Source organism: Capsicum annuum, chromosome 10, assembly GCF_002878395.1.
Source record: "Capsicum annuum cultivar UCD-10X-F1 chromosome 10, UCD10Xv1.1, whole genome shotgun sequence".
Lineage (NCBI taxonomy): Eukaryota > Viridiplantae > Streptophyta > Magnoliopsida > Solanales > Solanaceae > Capsicum > Capsicum annuum.
The window spans coordinates 147,119,118-147,144,826 of NC_061120.1; positions in this window are offsets into that span (position 1 = coordinate 147,119,118).

The following is a 25,709-nucleotide window of genomic DNA, read 5'->3' on the forward strand; positions in this document are numbered from 1 at the left end:
TTTTAGTGATTTGCATTCAAGCACAGACGTAATTACTTCAATCCACATACAATAGTGTTGACATTTGGTCACTATCCTTCCTCTAAAAAGGCTACATGTGTATAAAAAGTTATACTCCCTCCATTTAAAAAAAATAACCTACTTTAACTTGACACAAAATTTAAGAAAATAAAGAACACTTTTGAATCATGTGGCTTTAAATTAAAGTAGTGTCAAATGTACAAAAAAACTCTTTAATCTTGTAGTCATAAAAATGTCAGGTGGAAAATTGAAATTAAAGTATTGCCAAAAAAGGAAAGGGGTCATTCTTTTTTAAAAGGATTAAAAAAGAAAGTAGTCATTTTTTTTTAAACGGAGGGAATAATAAAAAGTAAATAGATCAAAAATTATTTTTGCTCTTTTTTTTCAATTTTAGTTTCTTCCGAAATTTTAACCAATATGCACAGGAAAGCAACTTTAAGTCACATTTCATCCATTCGATGTAGCATACAATGTCTTCAATTATTACTAGACAATTCTTTCAGGACATTGGTTGATCTAGGGGAACCTTGGACTCTTTGTCTTCATCAAATTTAATCTCACATGCATTAAATTGTATCATACAATTAAATTGTGGATATGCACACTAAGAAGGATTCTTATATTGACTCTGAATTTTCCCTCCGTAGGGACTGAAATCTTGCAAATTTTTGGCATTGGAGAGAATGAGATGGAAAAATTGATCAAAATCCTTTAATTGTCAATAACTTCTCAAGTTGTGACATTCTAATCTAAAGTTCAATTATCATCAATCTCATTATCCAATCAATAAAATGTATGCCCATGCATACGAAATCATGATACTAATAAAACCCTCAGAAAGGAAATTAAACATAACGAAGCGTATTTATCTATCATAGTTGTTGATCTACTAATCGATGATCACGTATCTTCACTTCTTCAATAGTTTATTTATTAGATATTTTTCAATGAGGGCCGCTACGGTCATTAGCCATTAAATGGTTGATACTGAATTAACGTACCTTTTATGTAAGAGTTTAAGTTATACATATCGTCAATATAAAAGAAGCTTAGACTATAAGTCTTCCAAACAATATCTGCATGTAAGCTATCATAATTTGTAATCTTGAAATAAAAATTACTTGTTATAATAGATAAAAGTGATTTGATAGTATAATTTTTTTTGTCTGCCCTCCTTACAACTAATTTATTTGCATGTTGTTAATGTTGATAGTTAAGTATATATGTTTAAAGGGTTTGTTCTTCCTTTCATTTTTTGATTGATACAGCCCACTGAGTTGTTGTTTCCTTACACATTTTGTTCTTGCAATAACTAATATTTTTTCTTGTTTTAGACAATCTAATTGACCTTTTCCAGAATTTGGAGTTGGTAGTTATTAATTTCTTGAAATATTATTGATGTGAAGACATCTTGTTAGTTAGACGCTAGCTGGCGAGACTTTGAATTAAAAAGGACAAACAAATTTCTCAATTGAGTGAGGGTCCTTCAAGTTTTAAAAATTAAGTAAAAGGGACAAATAAAAATTCAGGTTTTTTTAAACATTTTCGCTCCAATAACTAAAGAGGTTGTCTCAACAATCATAGAAGTTGTCTCAACAATTATCAAAGTTGTTGGACAAGTAATGCAGTTGCCGAACAACTGTCCTAGTTGTTTAAGTGACTTTATTTCTTTTAACTTAATAATATTGTGGGATCCACTTGTCTCCTTTTTTTAATTAGAGATTTGAGAGGGTCTTTGAACTCATTTTCATCTAGCTGGCACCAGTTGGCACTCTAGGATTCGATATTTTCCCTTGTGTTTGTGCGTGTATATGTACTGATTTTACAGAGCTGAGTAATCAATTGATTCTCATTTTTCTCTCCATTAACAGATGAATTATCTATCAAGCTTTTCCTCTCTTCTTTGTTCTAAAGTACTGAGCTTCTCCATCAATGGTGACTATTCTTCACATCACATCAGAGCAAGGACTCGTCCTTCTCTTTACATAGTTTTTTTGTTGATGCGTTTAAGCATCGTTGTTGTATTCTTTTATTTCTCTTAGTTCTTCGTATATGAAGATCGCACAGTGTGATTTCTTTTTGTTCTTCAGAATTTTCATCTGTTTTGCTTTATTGTGCTACTTTTCTTGGCAAATTAACTATTATCTCTTCAAATTGATACTGTTTTAATGGCTGAAATTTGGAAGAAAGTTCCGAATTCAGTTCTCCCGATGTCAGTTCTCCTTTGTATATACATCTTTCAAAAAGTCTTAGTGCAATATTGGTCAATGTTTCAGTTAGTGAAATTAGCTTTCGATCTTGGAGAATAAGTGTATTGCGTAGTTTGTCTATTAAAAACAAATTAGGGTCCATCAATGGGGAATGCCAACATCCAGGTCCTAATTCTCCTAAATATCATCAATGGAAAAGGCGTGACGATAGGGTAACGTCATATATTTTGAGTTCGCTTGTAGAAGAGATAGCTGACAGTGTTGAGTATGTTGATAATGTAGTAGGTCTGTGGAAGGAGTTGAGGGATTGATATGATCAAGAAAATTGAATAAAGTTGTATCAAATACAGAATGAAATTAACGACCTATAATACCCCGAGATTTTCAACCGATAGTATAACTATGCTTCAAGCTCATGAGTAATAAATTCTAGTGATTTCGTAGTTTTATGATCAAGTTTGATGTCTATTAAGGCCTCACATACATCCTAGCTATTAGACGACTCAAAACATTTCTTACCGATTGAATTCTTGGGAAGGATATTGGTATAGTCAACTTCAAATTAGCATATCTCTCCTTAGACTATGAATTTTTGAGCTCATGACCCTCCAACAGATAGATAATTGAATTAGCTTTCCAATGATATAAATTTCTCCCAAATCCAATATCTGAGTAAAAGGTTATACCCACTTTACTTTAGCATGTTAGCCTGACAACTGAGTGACGACTTATCTGACGGGCCATCACATATCTGAAGACTTATCAGCCCAAGTGGTCAGACTTAGGCAGAAACCTATCAATTCCAGCTTCCAAGTGATGACCTGAGCTGACGGGCCATCGCATATCTGACAGCTTATCAGCCTTGGTCGTTAGCCGAGAATTTCAGCAACTAGGAAGCAGTTTCGTAGGGGTATTTTGGACTTTTCCTTCACCTTTCACAACTAAAATCATCAAAATCACATACATAACCATCATAAATCAATTTTAAAAACCCTTAATCCTCTTCACTCTCAAGAACAAGAAAATTAGGGTTTCCTCTCAAGCTTATCTCCCAAGAACAAGATTAAAGTTCTCCTTCAAGAAAACCAATAAATTATCATTCCCAATTCAAGAACCTTCAAGAAAAGTCATTCTTTTTCAAGATTCAAGCTTTTGAGGTATGTTAGATGTTGATTCTTGGGTTCCTTTCACCCAAGAAGTTCAAGAATCTTTTTTTAAATCCAAGATTATATATTTATGAGATTGTCATGATTTTTGTGAATAGAAATTGAAGTTCATGTTGTTGATGAGTTTTAATTTAAGATTTGATTTCAAAGATCCAAACTTTGATCCTACTATGTGATGTTCATGATAAAATCCCCTCAAGTTGCATGATATTGATGCATTCATGATAATTAAGTATAGAATCTATGGTATAACCAAAGCATGCTTCCCATATGTTTGATAGGATGCTTAAGTAGAGAAAATAGTGCCTTTTAAGTATGTTAATCATGAAATCCCCAATTATGTGATAACTAGTGCATGCCAAGTGTTTGTTGAAATGCCTTAGTGAATGTATTATGATAAGTTGCATGCTTTCTTATCCATGTGTATTCCTTATTGTACAATTATGAGATATTAGTATGCATACCCTATACATTTACATGTTTATGACATTCAAGTGATTGACGAGATATCGTATTGATTGTATTGTGAATGAAAGTCCATTATCATGATATTCAAGTGTGGTCCTATCTTATTTATTTATGCTATTGAGTCCTGGGGGTATTTATACCTGAAAACTTAGCTGTATGCCTAGAGCTGAGTCAGTCTCCAGATAATCTTAGTCGTGCTATGATCAGTAGAATCCAGCCAGCTACAAAACTTAAGAAAATTCAGTAATCTAAGTACTAGTTCAATCCAGTCTCCGTTTCAATCTAACTCAGTTCCATATCTAGTTTGGACCTCAGTAGTATTCAAAATTTAGTTCAAATTTTAGTAAAGCTCATTAAGTTACAGAACTCAATAGTATTCAGACAGAAAGTAGAATTCCAAAGTGTTCTATTAGAAAACGGAATCAAGTGAACTCAGTCAGATCAGTCAAGTAAGATAATTACCACAATTTAAGAATCAGTTTAGTATTTATTCAGTTGGGAGCAGGATTTAGCACCAAGCGAGGGCAGGGATGACGGCTTCCCCATTATTTTAGGCAGAGCCATTAATAATAATCCCTACACTCCAGAACTGCATAGCCAGTGCAGGATAAGGAGTCACCAGTCATATTAGGCTTGACTACCTCCCCGGAGTCACCCATTATAGTAGGCTTGGCTCTAACCAGGTGTCACCCATTATATTAAGCATGACATCCTGGGTTCTGATAGAAGTGTCTCTATCTGTGGCACGGTACTGACACCCTTTCAACTGCGGTTACAGGTTGGACCCTAAAAAAGCTAGAAGTGGCATGTCGATTAGATGACTACCTCCCACAGTCTCAATTTTAGATCCAGTCTCAGTAATAGAACTCAGTTAAGGAGTCACCCATTATACTAGGCTTGGATACCTCTCAGAGATCACCCATTATATAGGCTTGATCTTAGATTTAAACAATCATATCCACTATTAGAAAACTTAGAGATCACCCGTTATATAGGTTTGATCTCAGATTCAGTTTATTGAGTATCAGACATCATAACCAGTGATTTCATAGGTCACCCGTTATATAGGCTTGACCTCAGATATAACAAATCAATATCAGTGTTAGTAAGCTTAGATGTCAGTCTCAATAGATGTAGTTATTCAGTATCCTAGAGTTAGTGAACTCAGATATCAGTACTAGTAGACTTAGTCATCAGTAAGTTAGTCCTCAAAACTCAGTATTCAGTGTTACTTCAATTTCAGTTATGGTTTATACATTCATGCATGTATCCTCATTTAGCATACTCCGATTATTTAGTCAGTATTGTTCATGCATAAGCCCTTGCATTCAGCTTTACCTTATCTAGTATACCAGTACTTTCAAAGTACTGACGCTTATTTTTCTCTTGCGCTATGGTGTCTTATACCATAGGTTCAGAAGTGCGAGATCCAAAGCAACCATAGCAGTCCAAACTCAGTCAGTAACAATAAACGTAGCAGTGAGTCCTCATTATTTGAGGATGCTTCTTATTTCAGTATTACATTAGATTCAATTTATTTTTAGAAGGAGGAGTTAGTTGGGGACATGTCCTATAAACTCTATAGTTCATCCAGTTTAGAGGCTTTCCAGACAGATGTATCAGTATTCAGTTTTCACTGTTGATCATTTTAGATGTTTTAAACCTTATGTCAAGTTTGCGCCAGTTTTTTATATTTATTTCAGTATATTATGCAGTGCTCAGTTATAGGAACCAGCAAAGGGTTAGCTTCTGGTCCTTCGGGATCATAAACATTGTGTGGTATTCCGGTTATAGAAAATCGAGGCGTTACAAACTTGGTATCAGAGCCTAAGGTTCAATAGTATTCTATGGAGTCTGAAACCCACATCTAGTAGAGTCTTATGCATGAGTGTGTTGCACGCCACATTTATGTACAGGAGGCTATAAGATGTTTATAGGAACAGTTTTCCTTCTTTCATGTCTCAGATCGTGCGATAGAAAGGCTCTCTAGGAAACTTATGTGGATTCTCATTATGTTCCATTCATGTTAGTTTTACCTTACTTTTAATGTAGCAGAAGTAGTGAAGCCCAAAGTCCTACAGATAGATCTTTTTCAGACAGTCCCCACTGATAGTTTCGGGATAGTATTGTCTAAATTTGGGAAGAGTATGCTTCATGGGGTTAGTTGTATAAAAGGTGAATCAGTAGGCTTGAAACAATGTATGCAAGAGTTTAAGTTTAGTAATTCGAAGTTATATGTGTTGTTGATGTGAGTATAATGGTAATCCTTATGGCATGGGGAGAATATAAGTTTAAGAGATGTGGCATTTGAAGGCTAGGATGATAGTATCAAGGTTATTAAAGATTTATGGATATTCATGTTATGCTTTAGAAACTAAGCTTGAAATCTTTGAAGAATTTAAGTTGGTGGACTTTAGACTAAGTATGAAGGTGTGGATGTAAGTTAAAATATGTGATATTTGCAGCCCATGATAGTAGCGAATGTTATGTTGATGTATAAGTGGCTAGATATGTTTTAGAGATTTCAGTAGGCTTGAACAGTGTAGGGAGAATTTAAGTTTATGGGCTTCAAACTAAGTATTAAGGTGTGGAGGTGGTATAAGTGGCCTATAAAGGAATAGAAGTAGATAATGTGTCAGTAAGACAAACATGTGTCAAAAAAAAGTGTAAGTATGTGATAATGATTGCAGAGACTAAATAGAGTTAAGAGTTGTATCCCAGGAGATAGTATTAGCAGTTCAGAGTTTAGTAAAGTATTCACAAACTTACGGTGATGGCTTGAAGCTAAGGTGGAGAGTATAGTAAAAAGAGTATAGAAGAAGTATTTAGTTAAGTATAAGTTTTCAGCATGAGTTAGTTAGTAGAGCCAACATTTATTTTAGCAGTCAGACAATCAGATCTATATAGTTAGTTTTCTTATTTTATCATCTAATCATGCCATCATCAGTCTCAGGGATGTAACTATTCCAAGAAAGAATATACTAGTAGTTGCAAGTATCGCTCAGTTCATGCATTATGCATATGATCCAGTTAATAGATGTCTTGTGCATCGCCATAATATACTAGTGAAGTAAGCGTTCCTAGAGGGACATAGTGTCCTAAGGGAGAGATACCCTATACGTTCTTGATGTTTTCATGTCCTTAAACCTATTTAGTTTCATGCTCAGATTCTCGTTACAAGTTTTGCATCAATTATCATTGCATAGTCAATCATGCTTTCAAGAGTCAGTTCAGTTAAATATTTATGCATTAGATACACATATTCAGTAGAAAAGTTCATTTCATCAGTGTATTTAGTCATGTGTGAATGAGAGCAACTCAGTCAAGTATCCATGCATCATATATTCATGTTCTTTATGAGACTTCAGCTTATGAGTAGCTACAGTTGAGTATTCCATGCATCAGATATGCATGTCCGGTATAAGAGCTCAGTCTTTTAATAGTATCAGTTGCGTAGTCATATTTTAGATATTCACATCCCTTAAGTAGGTTCAGTCTATTAGCAATCTCAACCTAGTTAGTCCTATTCGAGGACGAATATTCCCAAGGGGGAGATATTGTAATACCCCAAGATTCCCAACCGATAGTAGAACCATGCTTCAAACTCATGAGAAATAAATTCTAGTGATTTGGTAGTTTAATGATAAATTTTGATGTGTATTAAGGCCTTAAATACATCCTAGCTATTAGACGACTCAAAACATTCCTTACCGATTGAATTCTTGAGAAGGATATTGGTATAGTCAACTTCAAACAATCATATCTCTCATTATACTATGAATTTTTGAGCTTATGACCCACCAAAAGATAGATAATTGAATTAGGTTTCCAACGATACAAATTTTTCCCAAATATGATAATGGAGCAAAAAGTTATACCCATTTTACTCCAGTATGTTAGCCTGGCAACTGAGTGACGACATATCTGACGGGCCGTCACATATCTGACGACTTATCAGCCCAAGTGGTCAGACTTAGGCAGAAACCTATAAATTCCAACTTCCAAGTAACGAGCTGAGCTAGTGAGCCATTACATATCTGACGGCTTATCAACCTTGGTCATCAGCCGAGAATTTCAACAACTAGGAAGTAGTTTCGTAGGGGTATTTTGGACTTTTCCTTCACCTTCCATAACTTAAATCATCAAAATCATGTACATAACCATCATAAATCAGTTTTAAAAATCCTTAATCCTCTCCACTCTCAAGAACAAGAAAATTAGAGTTTCCTTTCAAGATCATCTCCCAAGAAGAAGATTAAAGCTCTCCTCGAAGAAAACCAAGAAATTATCATTTCCAATTCAAGTACCTTCAAGTAAAGTCATTCTCTTTCAAGATTCAAGATTTTGAGGTATGTTAGATGTTGATTCTTGGGTTCCTTTCACCCAAGAAGTTCAAGAATCTTTTTTTTTTTAAATCCAAGATTATATATTTATGAGATTGTCATGATTTTTGTGAATAGAAATTGAAGTTCATGTTGTTGATGAGTTTTAATTCATGATTTGATTTCAAAAATCCAAGCTTTGATCCTACTATGTGATGTTCATGATAAAATCCCTTCAAGTTGTATGATATTGATGTATTCATGACAATTAAGTATTGAATCTGTAGTATAACCAAAGCATGCTCCCCATATGTTTGATAGGATGCTTAAGTAAAGAGAATAGTGACTTTTTAGTATGTTAATCATGAAATCCCCAATTATATGATAACTAGTGCATGCCAAGCATTTGTTGAAATGCCTTAGTGAATGTATTATGATAAGTTGCATGCTTTATTATCCATGTGTATTCCTTATTGAACAATTATGAGATATTAGTATGCATACCCTATACATTTACATGTTTATGACATTCAAGTGATTGATGAGATATCGTGTTGATTGTGTTGTGAATAAAAGTCCATTGTCATGATATTCAAGTGTGGTCCTGTCTTATTTATTTATGCTATCGAGTCCTAGGGGTATTTATACCCAAAAACTTAGCTGCTTGTCTAGAACCGAGTCAGTCTCACAATAATCTCAGTCGTGCTGTGATCAGTAGAATTCAGTCAGCTACAAAACTTAAGAAAATTTAGTAATCTCAGTACTAGTTCAATCCAGTCTCTGTATCAGTCTAACTCAGTTCCGTATCAAGTTCAGACCTCAGTAGTATTTAGAATTCAGTTCAGATATCAGTAAAGCTCAGTAAGTTACAGAACTCAATAGTATTCTGACAGAAAGTAGAATTTCGAAGTGTTTCATCAAATAATGGAATCAAGTGAAATCAATCAGATCAGTCAAGTAAGATAATCAGTAACAGATTCAGCTCAGTCTAGTACTATCTAAGAATCAGTTTAGTAGCTATTCAGTTGGGAGTAGGATTTAGCACCGAGCGAGGGTAGGGATGACAACTTCCCCTTTATTTTAGGCAGAGTCATTAATAGTAATCCCTGCACTCCAGAACTGCATTGCCAGCGCAGGATGAGGATTCACCCGTTATATTAGGCTTGACTACCTCCCTAGAGTCTAACATTAAATTACGCTTGGGTCCAACCAGGTGTCACCCGTTATATTAGGCTTGGCATCCTGGGTTCCGATAGAAGTGTCTTTACCCGTGGCACGATACTGACACGCTTCCAACTTGGGTTACAGGTTGGACCCCAAAGAAGCTAGAAAGGGCACGTCAATTAGATAACTACCTCCTGCAGTCTTAATTTCAGATCCAGTCTCAGTAATAGAACTCAGCAGAGGAGTCACCCGTTATACTAAGTTTGGCTACCTTTCAGAGATCACCTGTTATATAGGCTTGATCTCAGATTCGAACAATCATATCCACTATTAGCAGACTTAGAGATCACCCGTTATATAGGCTTGATCTTAGATTCAGTTTATTAAGTATGAGACATCATAACTAGTGATTTCAGAGGTCACGTGTTATATAGGCTTAACCTCAGATACAACAAATCAATATCAGTATCAGTAAGCTTAGATGTCAGTCTCAATAGACGTAGTTATTCCGTATCCCAGAGTTAGTGAACTTAGATATCAGTACTAGTAGACTCAGTCATCAGTAAGTCAGTCCTCAGAACTCAATAGTCAGTGTTACTACATTCAGTTATGGTTTACGCATTCATACATGTATCCTCATTCAACATACTCCGATTATTTAGTCAGTATTGTTCATGCATAAGCCCTTGAATTTATCCTTACCTTATATAGCATAACAGTATATTCAAAGTACTGACCATACTTTTCTCTTGCGCTATGGTGTCTTATACTATAGATTCAGAAATGCGAGATCCAGAGCGCCTATAGCAGTCCAGACTTAATCAGCAGAAATAGGTGTAGCAGTAAGTCCTCATCATTCGAGGATGCTTCTTATTTCAGTATTACATTAGATTCAGTTTATTTTTAGTAGGAGTTAGTTGGGGACATGTCGCATCAACTCCACAGTTCATCCAGTTTAGAGGCTTTTCAGACAGATGTATAAGTATTCAGTTTTCATTATTGATCATTTTAGATATTTTGAACCTTATGGCAAGTTTCTGCCAGTTTTCCACATTTAGTTCTGTATATCATGTATTTCTTAGTTACAGGTACCATCAGAGGGTTAGCTTCTTGTCCTTTGAGATCATGAGCACCATGTGGCATTCCGATTATAGAAAATCTGGGCATTACACGAACTTTACATGGTACTATGGATATCACTAACTAATACGCAAAACTGAAAATGTTGTGGGAGGAAGTAGAATGTTAGGAAAAGCAGGATCAATGTCCTTTTAAGTTACTTATGGGAATTAACAAGGTCAACACCACTGTGAGAGAAAGTATTCTCATGATGAATCATCTCCATTCCATGACACAGGCCTTTTCTCTTTTGATTAAAGAGGAAAGATAATTTAAGGTTAAACCTCAAAACCAACTCTTTACTAATTCTACTACCTTGTATTTGAATGCGACACTAAAAATACAAATTTTAAGCCAACTACTCAACCAACAATTATTCTTTTAATAGATCAAAGTTGTTTTGTGATTATTGAAAATACTCTGAATATGTGATGGGAAACTATCACAGTCTTTTTTTATACTCACCGGTGTGTTGTATTATAACTTATTAATAAAACAAATATATAAGCCTTTCCTCTGAGACATACAACACAAAGGATAAAGACATCCTTTCACAAAAAGAGTAGCAATCCATTAATAATACTCCTTTGACGATACTAGCAAATGAGGTTTAGCTTAGAAAAAAATTAGCCTTATCAAATTTTGTCCTAATACTAGGCAATTGAGATCAATCCAGGAGAAAAATCCCTTTGTCATATTTGGGAAGTTCTTAAAATGAGAGGTATACCGCTGCTTCATTACTAGAGTTGGAAAGCTTCGCCAGCCAGTCTGTAACTTGATTTGCCTCTCGATAATAATGAATTGCCTCAAAATTGGCCTGATTCATTATGTAGGAGATATCGTCAATCGTATTCCTCAATTTGAGATTAGAGCTCTTCTTATCCTTGAACATGTTGGTTATAAGCAATAAATCCAATTCAATAGTGAAATTTCTGAACCCATTTTAATAGAACCAATTAAGTCCAAAGAGGGCATCTTGTGCGTCTGCACGATTATTTTTATTGCATCTAGATGGGATGAAAAAACCCATTATAAGGTCAACATTCTCATTTCTGAAAACTCCTCCAATTCCAGCTTTTTTGATCTCTTTTAAGAAGCTACCGTCAGTGTTTAACTTGATTGATCCTAGATTTGTTTTTTCCCAATACACTAGAATGGACTTGGGAACTAGTTGCAACTTTAACATCTTATCACAAAAACCAACCCATGGTCATTTTAAGTTACAACTAGGAAAAGATTTGTTAATCGCAGTCTGTATATTCCAACAAGTTTGTTGCTTCAACTTGAAAAGATTGAATTTTTTTTATCAATATATTCACAAGAGCATGTATTATCCAAATTTCCCAACAAAGAAAGAATGGAATAATTTGAACAACTTGCTTGTGAATATCGTTCACGTATTTTTGCTCCCACGAATGAATAAGCAATCCTCTTAGAGGATATAGCAGGTGAATAATCCCTGAAGGGGATCCAATGGCCTTCCAAATATACCTAGCTGCATCATTCTCAATAAATACACATTGAATGGTATCCAGTAGAATGTTAGTATAACAATTAGATAAAGTATCAATCTTTTTTTCAAATTTAGTGACAATATCATTAAAGGGTAGTTTGGATAACCATGTCCTCCATGTTATAAGAGTATTTAAAAGGTTTGCTAGTAAGCCAAACCTTGTTAAGAAAAGTATCTTCACTCTTTATGTAACGGAATAGCTGGAGATAATATTTATTATAGTATTTACCATCATTTTTAGATCCCAATTAGCTTCATCAGGTAAATCATTATTACCAATTCTAATGCTCTTGATGTGTTGAGAAATATTGTTTGGCAAAAGCTCCATGATGTGATTGTTCCATTTTCCAATGTGAAATAGGAGACTAACCAAGTCCTTAGTACTCTTTCTTGCATTAGAAAAAGACTTGCTAATAGACCCATCCCTGTCCAATTGTCCCACCACAGACTAAAATTTCCAGAATTAATTTTCCAATGAATATGAGTCTCTATTTTACCTCTTACCTAGAGAATCTTTTGCGAAGAGTGAGAGTTACTACATATACAAGATTTAACAGCACAATGTGCTCTAACACAATATTTGTTTTTACGAAAAATTGCCAGAGGGGTAAGATAGTTCTAAACCTCCACCACCTCTTGGCTGCTAGAGTATTGCCAATGTCTATTATACTTCTAATATCAATTCCTCCTTCATCAAGAGGGAGGCATAATTCTTCCAAGATCTCTAATAGTACTTATTTTTATTACCTGAAGAACCCCAAAAGAAGTTAGCAAAGTGTTTCTCATAGATGTTAAAGGAACCTTTGGAGGGCACATAGCAAAGAGAGAGTATAAGTAGGGAGGGATTGGAGAACATGTTTAATAAAAACCACTTTACCACCAAAAGATAAGAGTTTACCTTGCCATCCATTGAGCCTCTTAATAACTTTATTCACTAAGCAATCAAAATACTCAGTCTTTTTCCTACCAATATATAAAGGGCACCCTAAATAATTGAAAGGAAAATTCTTATCCATGAACCTGGTACAAGTTCTAATTCTTTTGATTCTATAAGATAAAATCTCAGGAGTTGTATGAAAAAAACTCTTGTCATTGTTCACTTTCTGGCCGAGTGCCTCATAGTTATCAATACAATTCATGTTGAGATTAAGAGATTTCTATTGACACTAGTAAAAAGGACAATGTCATCTGCATAAGCAAGGTGATTGATAAAAGGTCCTTTAGTAGGCATTGAAAATGGAATAAAGTTCTTATCCAAGAAGATATCATTTAGAGATCTGTAAGGAACTTCTGCTGCAATTAAAAATAGAGAAGGGGTAGAGGATCACTTGTTTGAGTCCCTGTCTTGAGGAAAAAAACCCCTCCTAGAGCCATTGATAATGATAGAATACCATTTACTAGAAATCAGATTAAGAATCATGTCAATCCAAGATTTTGCCAAACCAAATTTCCTATGAACTGAAGTAACAAAATGCCAAGACATTCTATTGTAAGCTTTGGTCATATCTAATTTAATCACTACATTACCACCCTTATTATAATTTTATATAGATTAAATGATTTCTTCAGCAAGAAAGTTGTTCTCAGTAATAAGTCTATCTTTAAGAGAACCAGTTTGGTTAGGAGAGATGAGCTTAGCTAATAAAGGATTCAATCTAATAGACAAGATTTTAGAGATTATTTTATTAGTAAAATTAGAGAGACTTATAGGTTTAAAGTCAGAAAAAGTGATAGCATTGTCAATTTTAGGAATGTCATGTCTGGATAGTTACCAATAAAATGAAACTAGCCAAAACTACTCTGCTACTGAGTTCAAAACCCTAGACAAAATCAGAATAATTAGGGATCCAATAAACAAGGATATTATTATGCTCAAAACTACACCACCAACCAGAATCATAATTTCAGGCCTAATAATAGATTTAATAGAGGGAAGAGAACAGTGGCTAATGTATATGGCACTGTTGCTAATTGAAATTTTTGTGATAAATAATCTTGTATTGGCATCTCAAGATGACTTAGTTGATACTTTGGAATTTTCTAAGGAACAACATGGACAATTGGTGAACGTGCTATAGAAATTCAAGGTTAGTGATGATTGAGAAAGCCCAAATAAGACTTTTATTGTTGGATTAGTGAATTTTGCAGGTATCACTGTCTATTATGCTTTTGTTCTTAATATTATATTGTGTCTTATGTTGAAACATGAAAGGTTGCACCACACTGGGAGGGACCAGGTCCCTAAAAGTAAGTCACAGACAATAACACAGTAAAGCTGTAAGGAAGCTAAACTTTGCAGGAATTTTAAAACATAAGAATTTAACATTGAAACCTCCTTGTCAAGGAAGGAAAAATCATGGTTTTCCCTCATAAGCACCCAACATCCCACTATTATTAACCTATTCATTACAAGTTTGATTTGAACCTAATGCTAGGCTCCACCTGCTTATAATAAGTCTACTACAAGCCTGCTTTGACAACTCTACCAAGAACACACCTCAATACTGATTAACTCTAACAAATATTAAACTCAGATAACTCTACCTATGCACTCTAAAGAAATCAAAGAAAAAATTACTCTTATAACTTGAGTAATTCAATTAAAAATGAAGACTCAACTTAAGAACACACACACTCTCTCAACATACAAAGAATGAAACTTGAGCACTGTTGTCTCTTTCGATCTTTGAATAATCAGGATTGTGAAAACTACTCAATTTAGAAGCATTCTTTTCCTTTTATTGTTGAATAATGATTAGGATAGAAATATGATTGGACCAAGTATCCTGACTAGTACTCATATCACCTGCACAATTTGTTACACTAGACAACAAAATTATGCTGGCCATGTGACAACTATATATTTCCATGAATACCCAAGGACCTGGTCCCTTGTTGTGAGTTGATCATACTCAAAACAAGATATAAAAATTTTCTCCCTTTTAATGATGAAAAACCATAGAACTTGCCCACCAAACTTAGAGCATCAAATTTATTCACCTAATTCAGTTAAAGTTATTACCACTACTGTCAGTGAATGTTCCCCCTATCAATATACCATCAGGCTTGAGTAAGATTCTTTCCCCTGTCACTATGTCATGCCATTATACTTCACCAATATTCAACACTCGGTACTTGGCCCCTTACACATCATGAACACATACACCGGATCCCTACCACATGAATTCAGTATTTCCTCTTTTGGCATCATTAAAAATTGATAACAGTAAATCAAGAGTAAAATAAGCACAAATTAGTTACTCATGGTCACTAGGGAAACACTAATATGAAAACAACTTTAAGAGTAAAGAAGAGACACATGAAGCATACAAAATAATATTCATTCATATGCAAAAGGTAATGATCGTTGCAGTACATAATTTAAATGTTCCATAGAAAAAAGCCATAGAAATCAAGAAAGATTAATTGGTAAGGGACTTGGGAAGAGGGTTTGGAGAAATAAAGCCATGTTAGTGTTCTCTATAACATAGCAGTGTAATAATTCCTTGGTTAGATTCCTTATCTTTGCATTCAAACTAAGAACCTCATTAGTCAAAGTTGAAACTCTCTTCTTTAGTTCAACATTCTCAGTATTAAGATCTTCAAAGATACTTGATCCATTTTGGAAAGATGCAGAATTTTCAGTTGCAATTTGCTAATCTCTTCACCCTTAGCAGCTATGTTGAATTTCAACTCCTCTATTATCTTGCTGAGCTCACCTTGAGAGATATCAACTGATTTTTTTTCACACACTCAGTTTTTACTAGTGCCTTCATACCAAATAGTTGTAGCATAGGTCCAAGAGTTCCATTCTTACAGACAATTCCAAAATAATTAATCATTATGTTCAACCAATATCCGTAAGGCATGCCATGTTTTCAATTTTTCTCATAAACAACCTTATGTATATATGTGATCTATCATTAAGGCAGGTAAACAAATGAACTCAAAACTACTAAGACACTTCATCACATACAAATCAACAGCTGAAATAATATTCCTCTTTTATGATCTAGGTAGAAGCACTTTGTTAACAAAATCAAAGACTAATTAGACTTTAATTTAAGTGATTCCTATTCACTTCATCCACTGATTTTCCATAACCTTTAATCTATTTGCCATGACTCTATTAATGTTTATTGCTTTAATGCAATCATTACACCACTGATAGAAACCTGTAAAATTTTCCCAAGTGATATAGCATTAAGATTTACCTTCTTCCTTTGAATTACATCAGTCATCTTCAGTATGTCTTAAGAAAAATCCAATGTGGAATAGAATTCCTTGACTACCTCATCAAAAACTATGGGAATGTGTCCTTCAAAAAGATGGAGCCATCCTTGATGTTTAACAAGTTCAACTAATTTTATCATACTTGGTTTTGTTAACATATTTGAGTAAAAGATTCTTCCAGATAGTACCTTTTGATTTTTCAAAAACCTGTTCCTCACATCTGTGGATGCAACCTTTCGTTTCTTTTCCAGTTTTCCATTTTTAAAAACACTGATGGGTTCTTCTTCAGTCATTTTTCTCTTCTTAGAAGTCGGTCCTTCAGAACTTTGCTACTTGTCAGCAAAACTTCTAGACTCCTCTTCAAGATTTCTTGTTATCTTACTAAAATTTTGCTCCTTGGGACCAAATACACTCTTACTTGGGCTATTCAACAACAAGATGAGATTTACAGCAACCTAGGCATCATCTATCAATATGCTACTAAAAATAGTATGAGATTTCAATGATGATTATTCACCTATAAGTTGAGTGAAGAAGGAATTTGACTTTTCAAACATAGTAGAAGAAATTTGTTTTTTAAGAGGATTTGAGAGAGAATTTTATCTATGCTAAGCTCAAAGTCCTTAAAAGACACGAGAATGGGAAATTTGTAGCCATTAGAAGTATTTTTCATATGAGGGCTATTTTTACTAGATTATTCATTTTTACAAGAGAAGGCGTGGGTATAATAAGATTTAAGGAAACAAATAACCACAATGAAGAGTTTGTGTAAGAATGAGTTGTCATTAATTTTAATTTTACGGTGACTTATACTTCCTTTTATAATAAGACATTTTATAACAAAGAAAGAGAGTGGACATGATTTTTTCTAACATAACAAAAAAGGCACATTCATGATACTAACTTGAGAGATGAGACTAGGTCCTCTCTTTCTTGAATGAATCCTCAACTTTGTGTATGTCATATTTGTCCTCCTCCAAAGTTGTTCCTTTGTGTGTATACCTGCAAAGGTATAATACTGAGTTAGAGCAACAACTACATACTCTATCAAGGATACCTTCCTACTAATCATAGCATTTTTAGGGAGAAAAATTGATTCATCTAGCAGGTCAGGTTATTTTGACTAACCCCAGCCTCATCCTATTTTTCATAAATTATTCCTTGTGAAATGTCTTAGTAAAAATGTCTATGATTTAATCTCCAGTCTTGCAAAACATCATGAAAATAGCTCTATTCTCAACATTATCTCTCAGAAAATAATGTCTCACATTAATATGTTTGGTCCTCTTATGCTGCACTGGATTCATAGCCATGTTGAGAGTACTTGTGTTGTAAGACATCAGGGGGATAATGTCTGAGACAATCCCAAAGTCCTTCAGTTATTGGTTGATCCATAACAATTGAGTACAACAAGAAGCTGCAGTCACATACTCAGCTTCTATAGTAGATAAAGCAACTTAATTCTATTTCTTAGAAACCAAGAGATTATGAAAGAACCCAGAAAATTAACCATTCCTGAGGTTCTTTTTCTATCTACTTATAATCCAGTATAATCAACAACATACCCTACCAGATCAAAACTGTATCTAGAAGGATAATACAGGACCAGGTCCTCTGTACCTTTCAAGTACTTGAGAATTTTTTTCTATTTTAAATAAGACTCTATAGGACATGACTAAAATCTTGCACATATTCCCATACTAAACATAATGTTGGTCTTCTTGCAGTGAGATATAGTAAGGATCCAATATTCCCTATATTTATGGTCTCATTAACTAAGGGACCAAATTCATTATTACCCATCTTGGAGCTGGTTCCAATTAGATTTTCAATTGGCTTGGCATCTCCCATATTGTATTTATTCAGTAGATCCTTCATGTACTTCTCTTGATAGATCATTATACCTTGGGAAGTTTGCTTGATCTGCAAAACTTATGAAGAACCTCATTTCTCCAATCATGCTCATTTCAAATTTACTCACCATTAGCTCTGAAAACTCTTCACATTGGGATCCAGAAGGAGCTCCAAAAATAATATCATTAGTATGTATTTGAACAATCGGTAAGTTGCTACCTCTGGACTTTAAAAAGAGAGTATTATCAATTTTTCCTCTTTTAAAGCCATTTTCTAGAAGAAACTTTAACAGTCTTACATACCAAGCCCTAGGATCTTGCTTCAACCCATATAGAGCTTTGACCAATTTGAGTACATAATGAGGAAAATCTGTATCTTTAAAACCTAGAGGTTGTTCTTCTTCCTTGAAGTTTCAATTTAGAAATGCACTTTTGACATCCATTTAGAAGAGTTTAAACCCCATATAGGCAGAAAAATCAATAAGAATTGTAATAGCCTCTATCCTTTCTACAGGGGTAGATGTCTTAGGATAATTATTTCCTTCCTCCTAGTTATACCCTTGAACCACTAGCCTTGTTTTATTTCTATTGATAGTTCCTTGTTCATCTTTCTTGTTTTGGTACACAAACTTAGTCCCAATAATTATCATATCAATAGGTCTGGGTACCAGGTGCTAGACTTTACTTCTCTCAAATTACTGAAGCTCCTCCTGTATTACATTAATCCAATCAGTATCTTTCAAAGTTTCTTTCATATTTTAGGCTTAATTTAAGATAGGAAAGTTAAGGATACCATGAAATTTCTAGCTTGAGCTCTTGTTTAAACTCCAGATTTCAAAGGTGTAGTCAGATTCTCAAGTGGATAAGAAGCTTTGTGCCTTCATTTTAACCTTCAGAGATTAGTTCCACTGGGACCAGGTCCGTGTGAATTTTGACTAAACTCTTCTTGGTGTTCTTCAACAGAGCTGGAGCTGGATTCTATGATTGAGATCCATAATCACCATCACTTTCATCTGCATCATTTGCCTCTTGACCATCATCTTCAGTAATATCATCCCTTTGAACATGAATGAATTCTTCAATTTCTAATTCTTCACCATTACCTGGATTCATTAGATTTCCAGACTCATCAAAGACCACATGCACACTTTCTTTAACATACGAAGTTCTTTTGTTGAAAATTCTGTATGCTTTGCATGTTGAGAAATATCCCACAAAAATTGGTTCATCACTTTTAGAGTCAAATTTTCCTATTCCAATTATTTAGAACAAAGAAATTGCGCCCAAAAGGTTTGAAGAAGCCAAGATTAGGCTTTTTATTAAACACAAGCTCATATGGGGTCTTGTTAAGGAGTGATCTAATCAAGCACCTATTTGTCATATAGCAGGAAGTGTTTACAGCTTCATCCCAAAATTTGTTTGGAAGCCCACTATCAATCAGCATTGTCCTGGCAATCTCTATGAGGATTTTGTTCTTCCTTTTAACTACTCCATTTTGCTGATGAGTCCTTGGAGCGGAGAAATTATGACTGATTCTATTTTTACCATACAATTTTGCAACTTAGAAGTTCTCAAATTCAGTTCCATGATTCGATCTGAATTAGGCAATCTTACAATTCAACTTTATTTAAATTTGCTTGGCAAAAGTAACCAGGTCTCATAGGATTCATTATTTATTCTTAAGAGCATTATCTAGGTAAACCCCGAGTAGCCATCCACAATCTCAAACACATATTTCTTTTCTCCTCTACTTTGGACTTTAACAGATCCACATAGATCCGTATGTAGCAGCTCTAGGGGCCTAGAAGTACTCACCTACTTCTTCATCTTAATAGAGGACCTGGTTTGTTTGACCTTAACGTAGGAATTACAAACCTTGTGTCTATAAATTTTAGATTTGGCATTCCATGGACTAGGCCCCTTGAACTCAATTTGTTCAGCAAGGAGGAACTTACATGTTCCAGATTTTTGTGCCATAAATTGGAATCTTCACTTTTAAAACTTAAGCAAGTTAATTTCCCATTAGCCACAGACTCCAAATCAATCACATAAATATTTTTTATTCTCTTGGGTTTGAGTATAGCTTTCCCAGATTTCAAGCTTGGCACAGTACATCCATCAGCTGAAAATTTGACCTCATTGCTTTTTTCACAAATTTGAGAAACACTTAGAAGACTGTACTTGAGCCCATTTACATAGTACACATTCTTTATTACTTGATTAGATCATTTTCCAATCTTTACCACACCATGAATACAACCCTTTTTACCATTTCCAAAAGAGACACCTCTACTTTAAAGTGTCTTAAGAGAAAACATTAATTAGTCCTCCCTGTCATATGCTTTGAACATCCAATATCCATGAACCAGTTTTGACTGTATTCTCCTTCCCCTACCTATAAACATAGTTATTTGTTAGATTTGGGAACCCACTTGAGTTTGAGTTCCCAATAAGATTACAAAGGTGTGATCAAATCATTCTTTGCCTATCTAGGTAGAGACTTCTTCTTCACATTTTTGAAAGATATGAAGCCTTTAGGATAATAATTCTCCTAATGGATGTGATTAACACTTCTCATTCTAGATTTAAGCCAATATTGACATATTTCCTTCAAGTGTGCATCTCTTCCACAATGAGTACATAGGTGTTTGTAAACCTTGTTTCTAATTCCATGAATAAATTTCCCATGAGACCTAAGTGATTGGGTCTTATACTGATATCTAACCCCTTTACCATTATTGACACTTTGACTAGTTAGATTAGAAAGTATTTGTGAGAATGTGGTACATTTTAGTAATTTGTTAAGTTCTTCCCTTAGACGGATCATATCCCTTTCTAACTCTTTATTTTTATAGAGGGCAATCATAAGGTTCTTTTGAGACTCCCTCAATTTATATTCGAGTTCAATCTTAAGCTTTGAAGCTTTTTTCTTCCCTTTATCATTAGAATCATTTACTTTCTCTAGTCGACTCAATAAATTCAGATTATCAGATTTCAATTTAGCAAACTGTTCTTCTATTTCAAATATCTAGAGGGCTAAAGCAATTAATTCAAGCTCTCAATTCTCTAATTTTTCTTCTAGAGCATTTTTCTCAATGGTTAGTTCACATATTAAATCAATCAACACATTTTCCAACTTCTTTATCTTTCTAGTAGAGTAATTTTCTGAATTTTCCTTAATGTTAGAAAGAGTTACCTCATTTTCTTCTTCATATTTAGTATTTTTTGTGAGAGAAAAAAAATTATAGGTAACTTCACATTCCTCTACAGCCAGCATGGACTCATCTTCAGCCTTGTCAGCTTCATCAGATTCACTAGAGAAATCTTCCCATACTGCTACAACGTGCCTCACTACATAACTGAAGCTTTTCTTCTTGATTTTACTGGGACCTGATCTCTATTCTTTCCTTTGTCACCTCCAATCTTGAGATATTTATGATAATCCATTTTGTGCATTGGACAGTCCTTAATGAAATGCTCAGGACTTCCATATTTGTGACAAACTTCAACATTGCCACATTTTTTGTTGCAACTTCTTCTTCTTTGAAACTAACCGCTTTTTTCATAGTTCTAACAATTATTTTTTCTAAATAGGTAAAATGAGTGTCATCTTTACTTGAATAAGAATTTAAAGTCTTCAATGCCAGATATTTTTCCCTTTTTGCTTCCTTCTTCTCTTATCCTTGAAGATTCTTAAGCTCATGAGTCTTTAGATTACCAATGAGTTCATCCATAGTGAGAGTCTTCAGGTTTCTTCCCTCAATAATAGCATCAACTTTGCTTACCCAGGACTTAGAAAGAACACCTAGAATTTTTCTCACTTAAGTATACAAGCGAATCACTTCTTCTAAGTAGTTTAGCTCATTTGTGATAGAAGTGAATCTTGTATGCATTTTTTAGATGGTATCTCCTTCTTTCATGGTGAAGGTTTCATACTGAGTAGTAAGCATGTAACCTTTAGAATCCTTCACATCAGTTTTTTCCTCATGAGCTATCTTCAGTCAATCCCGTATTTCTTTAGCATTTTCATAAGAAGAAATCCTTTTATGCTTATCATGTTCTATGCCACAGAGAAGCAGTTTTTTTCCTTGTAATTCTTCTCAACTTTCTTTTGATCTTCTTCATCAAACTCTCTCTTGTTTTTGACAACTATCCTTGCTATTTCCCCTTCTTTGACTTCTTTAACAACAACATAAGACCATTAAGTATTATATCTATCAGCTCACTATCCTCATCCATGATAAACTCAAACATCTTGGTATTCCACCACCTATAGTACTGCTCATTAAATCGGGATGGTCTAGCTGTAGATTACCCTTCTTGCAGATTAGGTGGAGTAATCATGGTTAATAAATCACTATAGGTATGAATCTTTTAGAGTGACCTTTCTCTAATACTAATTGTTGAAATGTGAAAGGTTTCACCACACTGGGAAGGATCGGGTCCCTTAAAGTCAGTCATAGGCAATAACATTGTAAAGCTGTAAGGAAGCTAAAACATTGCAGGAATTTAAAAACACAAGAATTTAACGTGGAAACCTTCTTGCCCAAGAGAGTTAAAACCACGACTTACCCTTAAAAGTACCCAACATTCCACTATAATCAACCTCTTGATTATATATTTGATTTGAACCAGGCTTTAGGATCCACGTACTTGTAACTCTACTACAAGCCTACCTTAACAACTCTTCCTTGAACACACCTCAATACTGATTAAGTCTAACAAATATTGAACTCGGATAACTCTACCAAGGCACTCTCAAGAAAGCAAAGAAAACATTACTTTTATAACTTGAGTAATTTTATTATAAACCAATAATCGACTCAAGAACACACACTCTCTCTCAGTATATAAAGAATGGAACTTAAGCACTATTCCAAAATTGAGTTTTTGCCTCTTTCCCTCTTTGAATTATCAAGATTGTGAAAACTACTAAATTTATAAGCATTCTTTTTATTTTATAGTAGAATAATAATCAGGGTAAAAAGCTAATTGGGCCAAGTGTCCTGACTAGTACTCATCTTACCTGTGATGTTTGTTATACTAGACAAAAAAACTATGCAGGCCATGTGATAACTATATATTTCCATGAAGACCTAGGGACCTGGTCCCTTGTTGTCAACTGATCATCATTAAAACAAGATAAAGCACCTTACTTTCATGTAGATATTTTAAATCAAGTGTTGACATATGGAGTTTAGACTCAGTAACTTCAAATCACATGAATTTTAATAAGTCCCTTTAACACACATATAGACTCTAGTCTATCCTATTTTGATCACTCTACTTAATGTCTATAGAGTAAGGGTAACAGAGATTGGAACTATAGTATTTTCATCATATATTGTGTTACACAAGGTTCTTTATGTGCACTCTTTTAAGTATAATCTCATATCTATACATTGTTTGACCTTTCAACTCTAAGGTGTTATGTCCTTTATTGACTCATCATGCATTTGGTAAGCCCCTTTAATGAAGAATCCTCTGGAAATAGGTGAGGTTCGGGATCGTTTCATCTTTTTGCAAGATGTCTGAAGCAAACTTATTCTAGTTCAACTTCAAATTCTCGTGTCTTTCACTCTAGTGTTATAAATTTCTTGTTTGTTGATTGCGATTGAAGAGATATGCCATCTACTTCTCATCATGTTGTAAATAATACATTGCCAACTAAGTCTCTTATACATATTGCATTACCTAATAAAAGTGTTTGTTCTGTAATAAATGATTTCTTTTTTAGAACAATGATGTGAATCTTCCTTGACACTACAAATTAGGTTATGTGCCCTTTGTAAAAATGAAGGGTATTTCTTTCATTTATTCTTTATTTGCACCTAAACAACACTTCACATGCTCCATATGCCCCATGGCTAGATAGTCTAGACTACTATTTCCCACAAATACCAATAAACCACCAAGATACTTTAACTATTACATATGGATTTATGGTGTCCATATAATGTGCCACTCACAACCACTATAAATATTTTCTTACCATGGTTGATGACTTCAGTAGATCTACCTGAACACAATTGTTGAGTTGTAAAAGTAACACCCTTGAAGCTATCAAAGCTTTGTTTTCCTTTGTTGAGACATAGTTTCAGACAACTATCAAAAATATTAGATTAGATAACAGACTGGAGTTTACCAATACAGAATCTAAGTCTTTCGTTCAACCTAAAGGAATTATCTATCGGAAAGCTTTCCTATTTTCACCCCAACAAAATTTCATAATTGAAAGAAAACTTAAATAACTACTTAAAACTGTCAGGGCACTTTTTTCAGTCCAAATTACCTATTAAGTATTGGGGAGGATGTATATATACCCAACCTATATCATAAATAGGTTTGGCACCTCTCACCTAGGTAATATGCCCTATTAATGTTTTATATAAACAAAAAGCTTCTTATTCTCACATAAAAAGCTTTGGCTACGTATTTTTTCCAACCACACCTAAGGTATGTATAGAAAAATTTGGACCACGAACCACACCTCATGTGTTTGTGGGATATTCCTTTGAGTCAAAAGGTTACAAGGTTCTAAATCTAGTTAACAAAAAGATCTCTATCTCCAAAGATATTATATTTCATGAGAATATTTTTCCTTTTAACTTGCCTCACCATTTTATTTCTTTTCCTTTAGTTTTACAATTTGTTCCTTTTATTGATACTGTGTATAGTACTAAAAGGGAAAACACTAATGAATGTGTAACTAATCAAGGTCATGTAACTGATACACTACATAATGTCTTACCTGATCTAGAAAGTCATCCAATTCCTACTAACTTACCTATTCCTACTAACTTACCTATTGTTTCCACTTAATAGATACACCTCACCACCTAAACCTCAACGGTCTAATAGAATACATATACACTACCTCATCACTTCTAAGACTATATTCATAAACTACCCAACATGAAATCATAGTCTACCCCTAGTATTCATCTTTAAATACACTTTTTACCAACAACTACTATGTTTTTTTGTTTCCTCTAGACCATGATAGTCAGAACTTGGTTGCAAATATCTGTCATGTGAGTAAGCCTTCTTATTATGAAGAGGCGGCGGTTATTTCTTATCTACAAACAGCTATGACATTGGAATTTAATGCATTGCATCTCAATTACACTTGGGACATTGTTCCCCTTCCTAGTGGCAAGAAAGAAATTTGTTATATATGGATATACAAAATAAAACATAAGGCTGATAAATGTGTTTAGAGGTTTAATGCAAGACTAGTTTCAAAGGATACACTCAACAGGATGGTGTTTATTGCACAGAAATAGTTTCTCCAGTAGTTAAGATAACTACTGTGAGGGCACTCATTTCCATAAAAATGAAAAATGGGTGGTGCATCTCACAATCGGATATAAATAATGCATTTTTATGGTGATCTACATGAAAAAAGTATACATGCAAGCACCCCTGGTTTGGTCATTATTCCTAGCTTGATTTTCTAGTTGAACCAAGTACTTTATGGGCTCAAATAAGGCAACAGATAGTGGTATGCTAAATTGACTGAAGGATTGTGTTCAAGCGATTACAATCACTCCATAATGACTATTCATTCTTTTCCATGAAAACACCTCTCTTAACTATATTTGTAGTGGTGTATATGGATGATGTCGTTATTACAGGTA